Below are 19,140 nucleotides of genomic sequence, written 5' to 3' on the forward strand. Positions count from 1 at the left end.
ATTTTAAACTTGTTCTCCCCATTAAAGGGATTGAATAAATCGGCCACTTTGGTGCACATGTGTCCTTCGAATGGTCCACTTGGAGATGGAGGTTTTTTTTTTTTTTTTAAACATCTATATTGGAGTATAACTGTTTTACAATAGTGTGCTAGTTTTTCCTTTGCAACAAAGTGAATCAGTTATACATATACATATGTTCCCATATCTCTTCCCTCTTGCATCACCCTCCCTCCCACCCTCCCTATCCCACCCCTCTAGGTGGTCACAAAACACAGAGGTGATCTCCTTGTGCTATGCGGCAGCTTCCCACCAGCTATCTAATTTACATTTGGCAGTGTGTATATGTCCCTGCCACTCTCTCACATCGTCACAGCTTACCCTTCCCCCTCCCCATATCCTCAAGTCCATGCTCTAGTAGGTCTATGTTTTATTCCCGTCCTACCACTAATCTCTCCATGACATTTTTTTTCTTAGATTCCACATATATGTGTTAGCATACGGTATTTGTTTTTCTCCTTCTGACTTACTTCACTCTGTATGACAGACTCCAGGTCTATCCACCTCATCAGTTTCATTTCTTTTTATGGCTGAGTAATATTCCATTGTATATATGTGTCACATCTTCTTTATCCATTCATCTGTTGATGGAAACTTAGGTTGCTTCCATGTCCTGGCTATCGTAAATAGAGCTGCAATGAACATTTTGGTACATGACTCTTTTTGAATTATGGTTTTCTCAGGGTATATGCCTAGTAGTGGGATTGTGGGGTCATATGGTAGTTCTATTTGTAGTTTTTTAAGGAACCTCCATACTGTTCTCCATAGTGGCTGTATCAATTTACATTCCCACCAGCAGTGCAAGAGTGTTCCCTTTTCTCCACACCCTCTCCAGCATTTAAGGTTTCTAGAGTTTTTGATGATGGCCAATCTGACCGGTGTGAGGTGATATTTCATTGTAGTTTTGATTTGCATTTCTCTAATGATTAATGATGTTGAGCATTCTTTCATGTTTGTTGTCAATCTGTATATCTTCTTTTAGAAATGTCTATTTAGTTCTTCTGCCCATTTTTGGATTGGATTGTTTGTTTTTTTGTTATTGAGCTGCCTGAGTTGCTTATAAATTTTGGATATTAATCCTTTGTCCGTTGCTTCATTTGCAAATATTTTCTCCCATTCTGAGGGTTGTCTTTTGGTCTTGTTTATGGTATCTTTTGCTGTGCAAAAGGTTTTAAGTTTCATTAGGTGCCATTTGTTTATTTTTGTTTTTAATTCCATTTCTCTAGGAGATGGGTCAAAGAGGATCTTGCTGTGATTTATGTCATAGAGTGTTCCGCCTATGTTTTCCTCTAAGAGTTTGATAGTGTCTGGCCTTACATTTAGGTCTTTAACGCATTTTGAGTTTATTTTTGTGTGTGGTGTTAGGGAGTGTTCTAATTTCATACTTTTACAGGTAGCTGTCCAGTTTTCCCAGCACCACTTATTGAAGAGGCCATCTTTTCTCCACTGTATATCCTTCCATCCTTTATCAAAGATAAGGTGACCATATGTGTGTGGGTTTATCTCTGGGCTTTCTGTCCTGTTCCATTGATCTATATTTCTGTTTTTGTGCCAGTACCATACTGTCTTGATTACTGTAGCCTTGTAGTCTAGTCTGAAGTCAGGGATCCTGATTCCTCCAGCTCCATTTTTCGTTCTCAAGACTGCTTTGCCTATTCGGAGTCTTTTGTGTTTCCATACAGATTGTGAAATTTTTTGTTCTAGTTCTGTAAAAAATGCCAGTGGTAATTTGATACGGATTGCCTTGAATCTGTAGATTGCGTTGGGTAGTATAGTCATTTTCACAATGTTCATTCTTCCAATCCAAGAACATGGTATATCTCTCCACCTATTTGTATCATCTTTAATTTCTTTCATCAGTGTCTTATAGTTTGCTGCATACAAGTCTTTTGTCTCCTTAGGTAGGTTTATTCCTAGGTATTTTATTCTTTTTGTTGTGATGGTAAATGGGAGTGTTTTCTTAATTTCACTCTCAGATTTTTTATCCTTAGTGTATAAGAATGCCAGAGATTTCTGTGCATTAATTTTGTATCCTGCAACTTTACCAAATTCATTGATTAGCTCTAGTAGTTTTCTGGTAGTATCCTTAGGATTCTCTATGTATAGTATCATGTCATCTGCAAACAGTGACAGCTTTACTTCTTCTTTTCCTATTTGGATTACTTTTATTTCTTTTTCTTCTCTGATTGCTGTGGCTAGAACTTCCAAAACTAGGTTGAATAAGAGTGGTGAGAGTGGGCAACCTTGTCTTGTTCCTGATCTTAGTGGAAATGGTTTCAGTTTTTCACCATTGAGAACGATGCTGACTGTGGGTTTGTCATATATGGCCTTTATTATGTTGAGGCAAGTTCCCTGTATGCCTACTTTCTGCAGGGTTTTTATCATAAATGAGTGTTGAATTTTGTCAAAAACTTTCTCTGCATCTATTGAGATGATCATATGGTTTTTCTCCTTCAGTTTGTTGATATGGTGTATCACGTTGATTGATTTGTGTATATTGAAGAATCCTTGCATTCCTGGAATAAACCCCACTTGATCATGGTGTATGATCCTTTTAATGTGCTGTTGGATTCTGTTTGCTAATATTTTGTTGAGGATTTTTGGATCTATGTTCATCAGTGATATTGGCCTGTAGTTTTCTTTCTTTGTGACGTGTTTGTCTGGTTTTGGTATCAGGGTGATGGTGGCCTCATAGAATGAGTTTGGGAGTGTTCCTTCCTCTGCTATCTTTTGGAAGAGTGTGAGAAGGATAGCTGTTAGCTCTTCTCTAAATGTTTGATAGAATTCGCCTGTGAAGCCATCTGGTCCTGGGCTTTTGTTTGTTGGAAGATTTTTAATTACAATTTCAATTTCAGTTCTTGTGATTGGTCTGTTCATATTTTCTATTTCTTCCTGGTTCAGTCTCGGCAGCTTGTGCATTTCTAAGAATTTGTCCATTTCTTTCAGGTTGTTCATTTTATTGGCATACATTTGCTTGTAGTAATCTCTAATAATCATTTGTATTTCTGCAGTGTCAGTTGTTACATCTCCTTTTTCATTTCTAATTCTATTGATTTGAGTCTTCTCCCTTTTTTTCTTGATGAGTCTGGCTAATGGTTTATCAATTTTATTTATCTTCTCAAAGAACCAGCTTTTACTTTTATTGATCTTTGCTAATGTTTCCTTCATTTCTTTTTCATTTATTTCTGATCTGATCTTTATGATTTCTTTCCTTCTGCTAAATTTGGGGTTTTTTTGTTCTTCTTTCTCTAATTCTTTTAATGCAAACTTAGGTTGTTTATTCGAGATGTTTCCCTTTTCTTAAGGTATGATTGTATTGCTATAAACTTCCCTCTTAGAACTGCTTTTGCTGTATCCCATAGGTTTTGGGTCATCGTGTCTCCATTGTCATTTGTTTCTAAGTATTTTTTGATTTCCTCTTTGATTTCTTCAGTGATCACTTCACTATTAAGTAGTGTATTGTTTAGCCTCCATGTCTTTGTATTTTTTACAGATCTTTTCCCTTAATTGATATCTAGTCTCATAACATTGTGGTCAGAAAAGATATTTGATATGATTTCAATTTTCTTAAATTTGCCATGGCTAGATTTGTGACCCAATATATGATTGATCCTGGAGAATGTTCCATGAGCACTTGAGAAAAATGTGTATTCTGTTGTTTTTGGATGGAATGTCCTATAAATATCAATTAGGTCCATCTTGTGTAATGTATCATTTAAAGCTTGTGTTTCCTTATTTATTTTCATTTTGGATGATCTGTCCATTGGTGACAGTGGGGTGGTAAAGTCCCCTACTATGATTGTGTTAGTGTCGATTTCCCCTTTTAAGGTTGTTAGTATTTGCCTTATATATTGAGGTGCTCCTATGTTGGGTGCATAAATATTTACAATTGTTATATCTTCTTCATGGATCGATCCCTTGATCATTATGTAGTGTCCTTCTTTGTCTCTTGTAATAGTTTTTATTTTGAAGTCTATTTTGTCTGATATGAGAATTGCTACTCCAGCTTTCTTCTGATTTCCATTGGCATGGAATATCTTTTTCCATCCCCTTACTTTCAGTCTGTATGTGTCCCTAGGTCTGAAGTGGGTCTCTTGTAGACAGCATATATATGGGTCTTGTTTTTGTATCCATTCATCCAGTCTGTGTCTTTTGGTGGGAGCATTTAATCCATTTACATTTAAGGTAGTTATTGATATGTATGTTCCTATTACCATTTACTTAATTGTTTCGGGTTGTTCTTGTAGGTCTTTCCCTTCTCTTGTGTTTCTTGCCTAGAGAAGTTCCTTTAGCATTTGTTGTAGAGCTGGTTTGGTGGTGCTGAACTCTCTCAGCTTTTGCTTGTCTGTAAAGGTTTTAATTTCTCCATCAAATCTGAATGAGATCCTTGCTGGGTAGAGTAATCTTGCTTGTAGGTTTTTCTCCTTCATCACTTTAAATATGTCCTGCCACTCCCTTCTGGCTTGTAGGGTTTCTGCTGAAAGATCAGACGTTAACCTTATGGGGATTCCCTTGTGTGTTATTTGTTGTTTTTCCCTTGCTGCTTTTAATATGTTTTCTTTGTATTTAATTTTTGACAGTTTGACTATTATGTGTCTTGGTGTGTTTATCCTTGGGTTTATCCTGTATGGGTCTCTCTGTGCTTCCTGGACTTGATTGACTATTTCCTTTCCTATATTAGGGAAGTTTTCAACTCTAATCTCTTCAAATATTTTCTCAGTCCCTTTCTTTCTCTCTTCTTCTTCTGGGACCCCTATAATTCGAATGTTGGTGCGTTTAATGTTGTCCCAGAGGTCTCTGAGACTCTCCTCAGTTCTTTTCATTCTTTTTTCTTTACTCTGCCGTGCAGTAGTTATTTCCACTATTTTATCTTCCAGGTCACTTATCCGTCCTTCTGCCTCAGTTATTCTGCTATTGATCCCATCTAGAGTATTTTTCATTTCATTTATTGTGTTGCTCATCATTGCTTGCTTCCTCTTTATTTCATCTAGGTCCTTGTTAACTGTTTCTTGAAATTTGTCTATTCTATTTCCACGATATTGAATCATTTTTACTATCATTATTCTGAATTCTTTTTCAGGTAGACTGCCTATTTCCTCTTCATTTGTTAGGACTGGTGGGTTTTTGTCTTGCTCCTTCATCTGCTGTGTGTTTTTCTGTCTTCTCATTTTGCTTATCTTACTGTGTTTGGGGTCTCCTTTTTGCAGACTGCAGGTTCATAGTTCCCGTTGTTTTTGGTGGCTGTCCCCAGTGGCTAAGGTTGGTTCAGTGGGTTGAGTAGGTTTCCTGGTTGGGAGGACTAGTGGCTCTGTTCTGGTGAATGAGCCTGGATCTTGTCTTTGTGGTGGGCAGGTCCACGTCTGGTGGTGTGTTTGGGGATGTTGGTAGCCTTATTATGATTTTAGGCAGCCTCTCTACTAAGGGATGGGGCTGTAGACCTGTCTTGCTCTTTGTTGGGGATAGGGTGCCCAGCAGTGTTCATTGCTGGTCCTTGAGTGAAGCTGGGTATTGGTGTTGAGATGGAGGTCTCTGGGAGATTTTCGCCGTTTGACATTGCGTGGAGCTGGGAGGTCTCTTGTGGACCAGTGTCCTGAAGTTGGTTCTCCCACCTCAGAGACACAGCCCTGGTGCCTGGCTGGGGCGCCAAGAGCCTTTAATCCACACGGCTCAAAATAAAAGGGAGAAAAAATAGAAAGGAAAGAAGGAAGGAAGGAAGGAGGGAGGGAGGGAGGGAAGGGAGGAAGGAAGAAAGGAAGGGAGGAAGGAAGTAAGGTAATAATGAAGGAAGAAAGCAAGAAAGGAAGGAAGGAAGGAGGAGAGCAAGAAAGGGAGGAAGGAAGAGAGGAAGGAAGGGAGGAAGGAAGGAAGAAAGGGAAGGAGGGATGGAAGGAAGAAAGAAAGGGAGAAGACAAAATAAAGTAGGATAAAGTATAGTTATTAAAATAAAAAATAATTATTAAGAAGAAAAATTTCTATTAAAAAAACCCAGAAAAACGGGTCAGTCTAACCCTAGGACAAATGGTGAAAGCAAAGCTATACAGACAAAATCACACACAGCAGCACACCCATACACACTCACAGAAAGAAAAAAGGGTAAAATAATAGTATATCTTGCTCCCAAAGTCCACCTCCTCAACTTGGGATGATTCGTTGTCTATTCAGGTTTTCCACAGATGCAGGGCACTTCAAGTTGATTGTGGCGCTTTAATCCGCTGCTTCTGAGGCTGCTGGGAGAGACCTCCCCCTCTCCTCTTTGTTCACACAGCTCCTGGGGTTCAGCTTTGGACTTGGCCCCGCCTCTGCGTGTAGGTCGTCCGAGGGCATCTGCCCTTTGCTCAGACAGGACGGGGTTAAAGGAGCAGCCGATTGGGGGGCTCCGGCTCACTCAGGCAGGGGGGAGGGAGGGGCACAGATGCGGGGCGAGCCTGTGACGTCAGAGGCCGGCGTGACGCTGCACCGGCCCGAGGCCCGCCGTGCGTTCTCCTGGGGAAGCTGTCCCTGGATTCCGCGACCCTGGAAGTGGCGGGCTGCACGGGCTCCCGGGAGGGGCGGTGTGGAGAGTGACCTGTGCTCACACACAGGCCTCTTGTTGGCGGGAGCAGCAACCTTAGCGTCCCACACCCGTCTCTACTGTCCGTGCTGACAGCCGCGGCTCGTGCCCGTTTCTGGAGCTCCTTTACATGGTGCTCTTAATCCCCTCTCCTCACACCCGAGGAAGCAAAGAGGCAAGAAATAGTCTCTTGTTTCTTCGGCAGCTCCACGCCCTTTTCTGGGGCTTCGTTAAGCGGGGCGCTTAATCCCCTCTCCTCGCGCCCAGGAAGCAAAGAGGGAAGAAAAGGTCTCTTGCCTCTTCAGAAGCTCCACACTTCAACCGGACTCCCTCCCGGCCAGCCGTGGCGCACTAACCCCTTCAGGCTGTTTTCACTCTGCCAACTCCAGACCTTTCCCTTGGATCCGACTGAAGCCCGAGCCTCAGCTCCCGGCCCCTGCCCGCTCCGGCGGGGTAGCAGACAAGCCTCTCGGGCTGGTGAGTGCCCGTCAGCACCGATCTGCTGCGGTAATCTCCCCGCTTTGCCCTCCGCACCCTGTGGCTGCGCTCTCCTCCGCGGCTCCGGAGCTTCCTCCTCCGCCACCCGCAGTCTCCGCCCACAAAGGGGCTTCTAGTGTGTGGGAATCTTTCCTCCTTCATGGCTCCCTCCCACTGGTGTAGGTCCCGTGCCTATTCTTTGTCTCTGTTTATTCTTTTTTCTTTTGCCCTACCCAGGTAGGTGGGGAGTTTCTTGCCTTTTGGGAGGTCTGAGGTCTTCCGCCAGTGTTCGGTGTGTGTTCTATAGGAGAAGTTCCACGTGTAGATGTATTTCTGTTGTCTCTGTGAGGAGGAAGGAGATCGCCGCGTCTTACTCTTCCGCCATCTTTAAGCCATCTCCGAGATGGAGGTTTAGAAATTGAGTTTCAGTCTTGTTTAAGTCTCTTCTCATCAGACTGGTCTCGTGATTTCCTACACACCACGTTACTTCCTGTGTACCTTTTCTTGGTGTTGTTCATGCCTGGAGTGTCTCCTGTGCCTGCTCAAATCTTGATCCATTCTCCTTTGTATCGTGGAAGTTTGTCATGCTGGCTACTGTCAGAACTGATTTTACTTAAGTTTCTTGTTAAGCCACAAACCACACATTTTGTATATTTTCTGTTTTATGTGTTTGTCTGTATTTTTTGTTTGTTTGTTTTGTTTTGTTTTTCGGTAAGCGAGCCTCTCACTGTTGTGGCCTCTCCCGTTGCGGAGCACAGACTCCGGACGCGCAGGCTTAGTGACCATGGCTCACGGGCCCAGCCGCTCCGCGGCATGTGGGATCTTCCCGGACCGGGACCCGAACCTGTGTCCCCTGCATGGGCAGGCGGATTCTCAACCACTGCGCCACCAGGGAAGCCCTGTTTGTCTGTATTTTAATGTTTCTCTTCAAGAAATATTATGGGAAGGGAAATAGCCAGATGTAAAGAGCAAAAAAGTCATCGTGATCTTTAAATTGTTAGAACATGTATCTGCAATCATAATTATAACGCACTGTGGTATGTGTTAAAATAGGAAATATATGTCACGTCGCATAAGAGCAGCAAACTCAGTGGTGTTAGTGGGGGTGTGTCATGGAAGTAATCACAAAGCAGGTGACTGTTAGTTGGAGTCCTGAAACATTAGTGTGTATTCCCTGTGTCCAGTAGTGGTCTGGAGGGGTCAGGAAGCCTGCCTTTCAATTTGAGGGAGCAGAGGGTTTGAGGTCCTCTCTCTTCTGTGGCTCTAGTATACTGCATAGCAGCTAATAAAATACTGGGTTTATAATTGACATTTAAATCGCTGATTGATCATCAAGATTGGGAAGTATCATTGGAAATGAAAATAGGAAGAGTCTTTTTTTTTTTTTTTTTTTTTTTTTGTGGTACGCGGGCCTCTCACTGCTGTGGCCTCTCCCGTTGCGGAGCACAGGCTCCGGACGCGCAGGCCTAGCGGCCATGGCTCACGGGCCCAGTTGCTCCGCGGCATGTGGGGTCTTCCCGGACCAGGGCACGAACCCGTGACCCCTGCATCGGCAGGCGGACTCTCAACCACTGCGCCACCAGGGAAGCCCAGGAAGAGTCTTAAGATTTTTAGATTTTTCTTTTTTTTCCTATGTCTCTAAAGGTATGTAGTATTTTACTGAGTGGTTGGGAATACAGTTTGCAGTATTCAGTGTATTCAGTTTTAGTATCTAAATACAATTAAACTGCTGCTGTTAACTGGAATAACACTTTGTTACTGACAAGTTTTAGAATGCATCTGTTCATCAGTTACCTGTTTGGGAAGACTGCAGTTAATGATTTTAAGAATGTGGCTATAAACCTCCAATAGACTCAAGAAAAGCAAATGAGTCAAGATTGACAAATGTATATTGTGTGTGTGTGTGTGTGTGTTTTTCCCTTTTAGTTATTTGGCAAGGTGTAAAGAACTCTAACTCTCTGAAGACAGTAAACTTCATGGGGTGTAATGTGACATGGCAGGGAGCAGATCACATGGCCAAGATCTTAAAGGTGATTTTTTTTATGTTTGAACTTTCATGAAAACATATGTGAATGAAGCACATTAATATATTGATACAGATGGAAGTTAATTTTTGTCTTTTGACACATGTGAGTGCAGCTTTCGTTGTGTTGAAAGAATATGACCACTTTTCAGTTTGGGATTCTACCATTTAGTAAAGATAGTCCACTTAATTTTAGAAATAAGAGATTTAATATATAATACCTCATAATATTTTTATGTATTTTTATTTACTGAAAACGTTGATTGTGATACTGTGAAAAATTATGCCATTCTAGTCTTCAAGACTTAAATGAATCAAGTGTTTACCAGCTGCTGTAGTTTATAAGCTAATAAAAATCACTACATCAGCAATTTGTAAATGTAGTTTTAAAAATAATGCCTTAACAACTTTACAGTGGTTATAATGACTGTATTTAGGCCTAAAGTTATTTAATAATTTGACACGAAGCCTTTTTAATAGTTTGATGGTGCAGATCAGGGATGGGCAAAGTATGGCTGGTGGGCCAGATCCAGCCCGTCGCCTGATAGAGAAAGTGTTTTTGGAACGTAGTCGCATCCATTGTTTAGAAAGTGTTTTTGGAACATAGTTGCACCCATTGTTTACATGGTAGCTATGGCTACGTTCACCCTACGCCAGTGGGGTTGAGTAGTTGCAACAGAAACTGTATAGCCCACAAAGCTGGAAATGATTAAATTTAGATTTTAAAAATTGAAAAATTCTTTGATCCTATAGAGGGCAAGTCCGTTGACCCCTGGGATTGAAAACAGTCAAGAACACAGGTGCCGAAGCCAAATGGCCTAGGTTCCAATTCCCTTTCTCCCATTTCATAGCTAGTGACCATGAACCAATCACTTAACCTCTGTGCCTCATTATGAGGTTTAAATGAACTAATTTGTGTAAATAGTTTGTAATTGATTGCTGTTATTAGCAATCACTAATTTGTAAGTGATTGCTGTTATTTTTGCTTGGAGCTTTTAGAAGTTATTATTAATAGAAAAATGACACTCATGATTTTCGTCGTAGAGTGTCAAAGGCACTTTGAGTCCTTTATTTTTTCAAGAATGTAATAAGACTTTTTTCATTTAAAGTCACTGTTCCCTATTACCAAAATTTATTTTATGAATATAAAGAATTGAATGTCTTTAAGACAAGACTTGTGGTGAAATGTGAAACCATTATTTTCCCAAGGCACATCAAACTTGCTGTGCATAGTCCAGGCCTCTAAAGTCTGTGTGCATACCCTAGGTAGCACGTGAGATCCATTTTATAATACACTTTTTAAAATAATGCCTTGGACTTCCGTAGCGGTCCAACAGTTAAGACACTGCGCTCCCAATGTAGGGGGCCCAGGTTCGATCCCTGCTCAAGGAACTGGATCCCACACGCATGCCGTAACTAAGAGCCCGCATGCCACAACTAAAAGATCTGGCATGTCGCAACTGAAGATCCGGCACAGCCAAATAAATAAATAAATATTTTAAAATAATAATAAAATAATGCCTTGGATTTAGGAAAAGAAAATATTAGAACCTATTTGCCTTTGTATCATTTTAAAACTATCTGTGTGGTGTATAATGTACATACATTATATGTATAGAACTTTGTGTATATAATTTGTTAATAAATAAGATGCATCTTAAAAAGTTTTCTTATGGGTTACCCTACCCAGTCAGGTGTTTGGAGACCATTGGAGGACAGAATGATGACATTTAGAGCCTCAGCAATCATAGAATTTAGGACCCATTCCCTGACTTAGAAGCTAAGGAAAATAATTCCTAGACTGTCATTGAGTTGTCCAGCTTTACATAACTGTTCAGAAACAGGTCATCCAGTGGCTGGAATCTAATCACTGACGGACTAGAATCTGGGTCACTGGACTCGTAAACCAGAATGACTTTTTAATTTCTCAGCTTGATTCCCCTGCCATATATGCTTGATATGTGTGTGTGAGTGAATCTCTGATGTAATAAGCCATACTCAGTAGGCACACCCTGTTTCCTTATTCAAGCATCTTAATTTCATCCCGTGAAATCTGTGAAGTATCAGACCACCAGAAGGCATGCAGACACCTGGGCTGAGAGTCTTCCTTCCAGGAGATCTGATCTTGACTGTATGGCTGGTTTGAGGAGCATCACTCTGAACTACAAGACGCTCATTGGTGACCTGGGTGCAAGTGCTTTTGCGGAATCTCTTAGTGAGGATTTGTGGCTTGGAGGTAAATTCTAAAATTGAAACTATTGAATTTTTAATATGATATATGCTTAGCTTTTGGCATGATACTGTTGTGATAGGATTTTTTTAAAGCCTTATTTTTCTGATAGGTTTTATTTTGCTCGTAAACTTTCTCTACGAGTTGCATATATTCTTTTTTTTTTTTTTTGCGGTACGCGGGCCTCTCACTGTTGTGGCCTCTCCCATTGCAGAGCACCGGCTCTGGACACGCAGGCTCAGTGGCCATGGGCCACGGGCCTAGCTGCTCCGTGGCATGTGGGATCTTCCTGGACCGGGGCACGAGACCGTGTCCCGTGCATTGGCAGGCGGACTCTCAACCACTGCGCCACCAGGGAAGCCCAAGAATTTCTCTTTAATGGCTTTTTTTTCTTTCCTTCCTAAAAGAAAATTATCAAGGTACTTTCTGCCATCTTATGTTTTTATTTTTATTTTTATTTTTAATAACATCTTTATTTGAGTATAACTGTTTTACAATAGTGTGTTAGTTTCTCCTTTACAACAAAGTGAATCAGTTATACATATACATATGTTCCCATATCTCTTCCCTCTTGTGTCACCCTCCCTCCCACCCTCCCTATCCCACCCCTCTAGGTGGTCTTTAGTGAACCACGTCTGGTGGATCTGCCATCTTAAAACTAAGTTTTTATTCAAATGAAATGGCTTTTCTGTTTTTGAAAATGGTGTGTGATGCTTTAATTTAGCTTCCCAGAAATGCAGATTGAAGACCTTTTATTAACTTAAAATATCTTAATTTGCAGTGAAGATCAAACCCTCCTCAATTACCTGTAACTTAAATGGCATATTTATCATTTCTCTCTCAGTACCAATGGATAAGTTCTCCATCGGTGAAGGAACCATCCAAAGCTGCTAGACAGAAAAAGAGAACTATAATTTTGGGAGGTGGTCGAAAAGGAAAAGCTACTCTTAGAATTGGCAACTCTTTCTTTTTTTTTAATGCTACTAGAACTTATACCCCTTATATGTCCGGTGGGCTAAAATTAAAACATCCTTAATTATTATGCCTCAACGTTTAATTATTTCCTGAATGGTTAGCTGTCAGTATTATTTGTGGTTCTTATGGAATGCACCTAGAATGTTCCTGACACATAGTATTTAATATGTATTAGATATTAATTTTACTATGATAAAGCTCGTGAAGTGACAAAATCCATATCCAGATATGAGGTCACCTTTTCTCCCTTTCACGTGGGGTGCAGGCCTTGTGAAAGAGAGGGAAGCATGTGATGTGTCTAGTGACAACCCCAAAATAAAATAAAGCAGGCAGAGCCCTTGGCGCTTTACAGATATGAATAGCTTTTCTTGTCATCAGAGCCCTGTGAACAGACAGTGTTGTACAGCAGCGCAGACAGATTAGGGTCAGGTACAGCAGGGAAGTGGATCAGGCAGGATAAGAACATGCGGAGAGTTGGCGGGGGCTGGTTCCAGAGGCTTTATTTACTAAAGAAACAACAAATATCACAGATGATAATGATGTTTTTTTTTCCAAATATACGAATCAGTGGAAAAACTAGAAATGATCATGTTCAGAATTGTGATGAGTTGTGTCTAAATATGTAAAAGTCAGTTACTTTCCCGTAAGCCAGAAATAACAATAGAAAACAAGGAAAGATCCCATTCGTAATAGTCACAAAAATTAGTAAATATCTAGAAGTCAGTTCAGTGTTCACCTGAAAAAGTCAGTGCAAAAGGATAGATGAAATATTTTAAACATACATGTTAACATTAATAAAATATAATGTTAACATATGATCCATCAACATATAAAGCCACTGGCACTGGCAGAGGGAAAGACAGATCGGTGGAAAAGTCCAGAAACTGGTCCCTGTTTACTTGAGAATTGTATTTTAACTTAGACAATTTTAAACTCTAACTTGACTTTTTGTCTAAGTGACTGATTGAAGCATTGCTAATTCATTTAAACAGAAATTAGATATTGGCATCACAGCATACACAAATTCTAGTCAGTTGAAAAGATGCAAATGCAGCTAAATGCAATAAGCAAATACACAATACAGGAGAGAATTTCTGTCTAACTGTAGGTAGTAGAGAAGCCTTCCTAAGTAAGCCATAAAACTCAGAGGCCATAAACTGAAAGATATTTAATTACATGAAAATGTAAAACTTTTCTACAGTTCAAGACATAAACAAAACAAAATGACAGACACAAAAGTTTGGTAGTGTATTAACATATAAAGGTGACTGTTGATAGAGAGAAGAACCCACCAATAAATGAAAAAGGATAACCAAATTTTATAAAGGCAGTGGGTGGTTTCTAACTGTATGAGCAAACCACTCAGAAGAAACACAGCTGGCTACTAGACAGATGAAGAGGGGCCAAATTCTTTAGGAAATGCAGGTTAAAACCATGGGGTTTTCTTCCCTCTGATGGGCAGAAATTCTAAAGACTGATAACATCTGGTGTAGACGAGGGACCAAACACACTTTGCGTATGTTAAGTATAACAAATGTGTTCAAATTTGGAGCGAGGCTTGTAGCATCCATCAAAGTTCAAAACTCTCTTGCTCTTTGACCAAAGACTTTTACTTCTAGGCACCTGCCCTCTGCCAGTACTCTGCCTTGCACAGAGCGTGCATCAAACAGGCACCCGCAAGTCCGATGAGGGAGACTTACGTAATGGGGAAACTCTAGCGACAACCTGGATGTCCTTCGGGAGGGGTCTGATGAAGGAAATGAGGATCCATCCGTGGTAGGGAGGAACGTGTGTGTGGAGCTCGGGGAAGGCCTGTGAGCAGGCTGGGAAGATGACCTGATACGTCATCAGGTCCAAAGGGAAAAGAGCAGGTGTAGAAAAGGACATGTCTATTATTCCACTTAGAAACCCACAGTGTTTGTATTTGTAAATACTATATATGTATATATGTACATATTGAAACATGCATATATACATGTGTACACATTTGTGTATCTGATCCTGAAAATGCACAAAAGACTATTAATGGCAACCACCTCAATGGAAGGGAATAGATCTTTGTATTTTTAGTCTAGTTTTCCTAATCGTGTGCAAATTTAGACTTAATTTTTTATGTAAAAAATTAGGCAGTCAGGAGAGGCCTGGTGACTCTTTTGTGGGCTTCTCTCACCTCAGGATGCACTCTCCGTGCCCTTTCTTGTTTCTGGTTTGTCTTTTGCAGCAGACACCACTGAAAGGAGCATCTTGTCATCCCTTGCGAACCGCCTGCGGTTTTCTTGCGCCCTCTAAACCCTCACCACCTTTGTGAGCTGCTGTTTCCTGCTGAGGTGGTGCCTTTCCCCTCACACACACCCCTCTGGTACCTTGGGAAGTCCCGGGGTTTCTCAGTGGGCATTCTAGAATACTCATCCCAGAGATGCAGTGGGTTTTTCAGCCACATGCATTTGGGGTAAACTGTGTTCCTGTATGAATTATCCTCTTGGGAGTCCACGATTCACCAGAGCTCTTGAGACGCTCTAGGAAGTTGAGTAAAGAAACCCTTGTAGGCCTGTTAATTCAGGATTTTCTAAATTTCTGAGACTGACTGTGGTACTGCTTTTTCGGTCACAACCATCCTCATCAGCTTCCATCATAGACTCCCTGGGCAGCGCTGCTCAGACTCTGTCCTGGAAGCTTTATAGTCCCAGGATTACCCGTTGCTTCCACGCCCACCCGGCCCCGTGCTGGCGCTCTGTCAGCCTGGCACCTTCTCCCTGCCCCCAACTCATTCAGGCCACAGGCCCTGCCCCCGCTCTGGGATTTGGTGATAACGCCTGGGAGCGGTGGCCCAGCACAGCCCACGGCAGTGCTCCGTGTGGCTCACAGGGTTCAATACACACAATTGGACCCCTTAGTGGAACATGGGAAGATGACTTAACTGCAGATGTCTTATTTCATAATCCCCGTGTCTCTGAAAGTGGGAAAAACACACTGGGAGGGCCATATGTTTTAAGTAAAAGGGAGACTCTGTTTCTCTGTGGGAGTAAAGAACAGGCCCTCACAGTTACCAGGTAACATAGGGAGTTTGTGCTGAGTCTGTCGTGTTGGGCCTGTTATACTCATTTCTATGACCCTTGGGTCCCTATTGACATTTGCATTTACTGCCCATGCTTGAAACTCCCCAGCGTCCCTGTCTTGGTCACGAGCCCTGATTCTGTGGACCTAGAAGTTCTTTGTGGGAGCTTTCTAGCAGGCCTCTCCCCCAGTGTCCCCACCTCCAGCCCCTATGTCGGTCGTAGTGGTTTTTCGAAAACACAGAGCTCCTTGTTGTGCAGACCTGCATGCTCCTCGTTGATCCGATCGATCCAGTTCCCAGGAGAGCGTGTCTGCAGGGCCCTCTGCGGTCTGCAGTCGTGCCCCCAGCCAGGCACCCAGCACTTCAGGTGCTGCAGAGAACTTGCTGGGGTCCCCTGTGCCTTGGCAGAGACAGCTCTCTGCCAGATGCCCTTCCTTCGTCTCCCCCTGTCCTGCCCCTCCCACCTCCCTTCCTCTGAAACCTTCAGCCTTCTGTGTGGCAGAGTTACTTGCTCAGCTCTGTGCTTCCACAGCGCTTGTCGTGTGGCATTTGAATTCCCTCCACAGCCGTTTTGCCAGGTTGTGAGCAGCTGATTCCCCTTCATCGTTTTCTTCCCTCAGCCCCACACCAGGGACGCTCTCGGGCACCGTGCAAAGTTAATCTTCAATTTCTAGTTGTTATGACGTTGTTGCTGTCATGGTACCACCTACGTTCACAGTAGGATGGGTAAATGTGTGGGGGATGACTGTAAATACAGATTCTTTGTAAATGCAGGTTCCTAATTCTTCCCCCTTGTAATATGTTTTCCCCTTAAATCACGTGTCCTTTTAGCTGCTCCAGCTCTATCATTGGACTGTCACCTGGGGTGCCTGAGGCAGCAGAATATCAAAGAGGGTAGACACTACATTTTTAATGTAAATGTCAACCAGGATACCTACTAGCTGTGCAAAGGGGCCCCAGAATTCAGGCTCAAAGCCTATTACCAGATAGTTGGTTTCCCTTCTTGTGTCTCTTCTGTCTGTCGCCGTGCACTTGACTCTTATTAACTTTCACAGGAATTATATGTGTGCCCTGAGGGGCGAGCATAGCTTTGAATGGGGGCTTCCTCACAATGCTTTTCTGTCTTGTTTACTTTTAATGAATCGCACCCTGTAGAAGTGGAAGAATGACAGGATGTGTTTGAGAAAATGGACAGAGTTATTACATATTTTCCCTGTAATCCAGAAGAGCATGCCAGCCCTTCTTCTGTTTGTCTCCTTTGGTTGTCAGTGGAAGATAATTTTGGCTTGCTTACTTTCCAAATGAGAATCTGAAGTCCAATACAAACGTATCTGAGGAGAAACGTGACCCATTCATTTTTGAGAGTCTGTATGAGCCCTGTGCAAGGTGCGGAGAATAAAGAGACAGATTTATGGACTTCAATAGATATGTACATAGCACTGAATGTGTTCCAGACACTGTTCTAAATTCTATCAGTTATCTACTTTTGCATCACAGAACACTTCAAGACAGTGACTGAAAACCACAGCCATTTCTTGTGCTCAGGATTGTTTTCAGTCAGCAGGTGGGGCTGGGCTTAGTGGGGTGGTTTCTGCTGCTGGTCTCATCTGAGATCACTTATTCAACCAAAGTCATCTGGTGATCCACCTAGAGTCTAAATGGCCCCCCTCATCTGTCTGGCAGCTGGTGCTGGCTGTGGGCTGGGCCTGTTATTTCCGGCAGGCTAGCTCGGGCTTGCTTACATGGCAGTGATATTTTCAGAGGGCAGGTAGAGGAGCTGCATGCCCCTTGAGGCCTCAGCTTGGAAGTTGCACAGCATCACTCCTGTTGCAGTCTCTTGGTCAAGGCAAGTCCGCAAGGCCAGCCCAGATTCAAAAGGTGTGGAGCACTAGGCCCCACCTCTTGCTGGGAGGGCTGCAGAGAATTTGTGGCCATTTAGTCCTCACATCAAGAGATGCACAACAGAGAGATTGAGTAACCTGTTCAAGGTCACACAGCTCGGGACAATACAGTGTTTTAAGTGCTTTGACAGCTGCTGCTCATTATTTTTAAAGCTTACAGCCACTATTCGGACCAACTTATTGTTTTTCTCTGCAGCCTTGTAGAGAAAGGGTCATTCACATTGCTGTGTGACTGCCATGGGTTGGAAGCTTCATATATGTTGTAGCATTGAATTGTCATAACTAGTATAAAATGGAGATATTATTATTATTCCCAATATTCAGATGAGGAAACTGAGGCTCTTGGAAATTAAGTATGAGTCGAATAAGAGAATGTTAGCTCACTGTTCCATATGCAAGAATGGTCTCCCTATGTAAATTATAAATGTCCTGCCACAGATCTTTTTTTTAATCTCTTGTTTACATCTGGAAAATGGTTTTTAAAACTTTTCTGTTACTTTGTTAATGGCAGTTGCACATTACAGAAAAAAATCTGGAACAAGAAACATGTTTTTCAGATGTCCAGTGGTGCCCCAGAATAGAAGCAAGATGAATATTCCATTCCGCATTGGCAACACCAAAGGAGATGATCCTTTAGAAAAAAGATTTCTCGACAAAGCTCTTGAACTCAGTATGATCTCCCTGAAAGGGCATAGTTGGTGAGTACACGTCCCATCCAGAAGCTTGTCAGAGAACTGGTTTACTTTTCAGACGCTGAAGGAAACACATGTAGGAGGCTGCCCATCCTGGAGTAGCAGGTACTGTAACTCGTTGGGAAAGACCATTTGTTACGGGGGTTCTCCTGCTGCTGCTTACAGACCCCTTAATAGGGTTCCATGGCCGAGAGCATGGGGGGGCACACTTTCTAGGAGCTTTGGTCAGAATTACCTTTGAAAATCTCTGCTCTGACAGCACAAAGGGTGCCATCCCATCTCTGGTGCAGCTGGCAGAAGCCGGTTCAGTGTAAGAACAGACACTGTTGCTCCCCTGAACATCAGAGAGAGTAGTTAATTCTGTGAGCCCCATGGAAGATGTATGTTCTCACGCATGAGAATAGCTGCCCGCTCCCTGCCCCCTGCACGGCAGGCTCATCGAAGACTTGAGCTAACCTAGGTTACCTGTGAGCGTTAGAAAGGAATTTTCTAATGACTGAGATGTGTGATGCTCCTGGCCACCTGCGTTGGCTTTCAGGTGGGAGGTTGGACACGGTGGTGTCAGGTGCTGCGACCCTCGCAGGAGCTGTTGCCGGGAAGGAGGGTCGTCGTGATGCTCAACCCGGTGCTCCTGCTCTTAGCGGCTGCATCGGTGGTTCTTCTGGGTCCGTGGGAGGCATTCGGGCCTCTCTGCATAACGCTGTCACCATCGAAGATGTCCAGAAGCTGGCAGCCTTTGTGAAGCATTTTTTGGAGATGCACCAGCTATGAGCACATGCTAACCAATATACACTCTGCCCTTGAACAGTGTACAAAATTGAAAGTCACTTGGGCATGGCTAAAAAACCTAAACACACACAGTATTTTTCTCGAATGGACATGCTTATGATAGATTTTCTTCTTTTTTCAGAGAACATCAAAATATCCACAGCTATGCCAAGCTGTTGAAATTTAACCTTAATTCTGACTTGAACTGGAAGCTTTTCAAAAATCTTCTCTTGGGGCTTCCCTGGTGGCGCATCGGTTGGGAGTCCACCTGCCGATGCAGGGGACACGGGTTCGAGCCAGTTCCAGGGATCCCATATGCCGCGGAGTGGCTAGGCCTGCGGGCCATGGCCGCTGAGCCTGCACGTCGGGGCCTGTGCTCCGCAGTGGGAGAGGCCACAACAGTGAGAGGGCC

The 19,140-nt window shown here is 42.7% G+C and overlaps 3 pseudogenes; 1 reads left to right on the forward strand and 2 right to left on the reverse strand.

The window, feature by feature from the left end:
• The window catches only part of LOC131755467 (RNA/RNP complex-1-interacting phosphatase-like), a 289,322-nt pseudogene that overhangs the window by 58,643 nt on the left and 211,539 nt on the right, over nucleotides 1–19,140 (reverse strand).
• LOC131755443 (UDP-N-acetylglucosamine--peptide N-acetylglucosaminyltransferase 110 kDa subunit pseudogene) overlaps nucleotides 1–19,140 on the reverse strand; it is a 149,681-nt pseudogene that overhangs the window by 44,660 nt on the left and 85,881 nt on the right.
• LOC131755521 (centrosomal protein of 78 kDa-like) overlaps nucleotides 1–19,140 on the forward strand; it is a 74,743-nt pseudogene that overhangs the window by 4,882 nt on the left and 50,721 nt on the right.

The sequence above is a fragment of the Kogia breviceps genome, chromosome 4, assembly GCF_026419965.1.
Source record: "Kogia breviceps isolate mKogBre1 chromosome 4, mKogBre1 haplotype 1, whole genome shotgun sequence".
NCBI lineage: Eukaryota > Metazoa > Chordata > Mammalia > Artiodactyla > Physeteridae > Kogia > Kogia breviceps.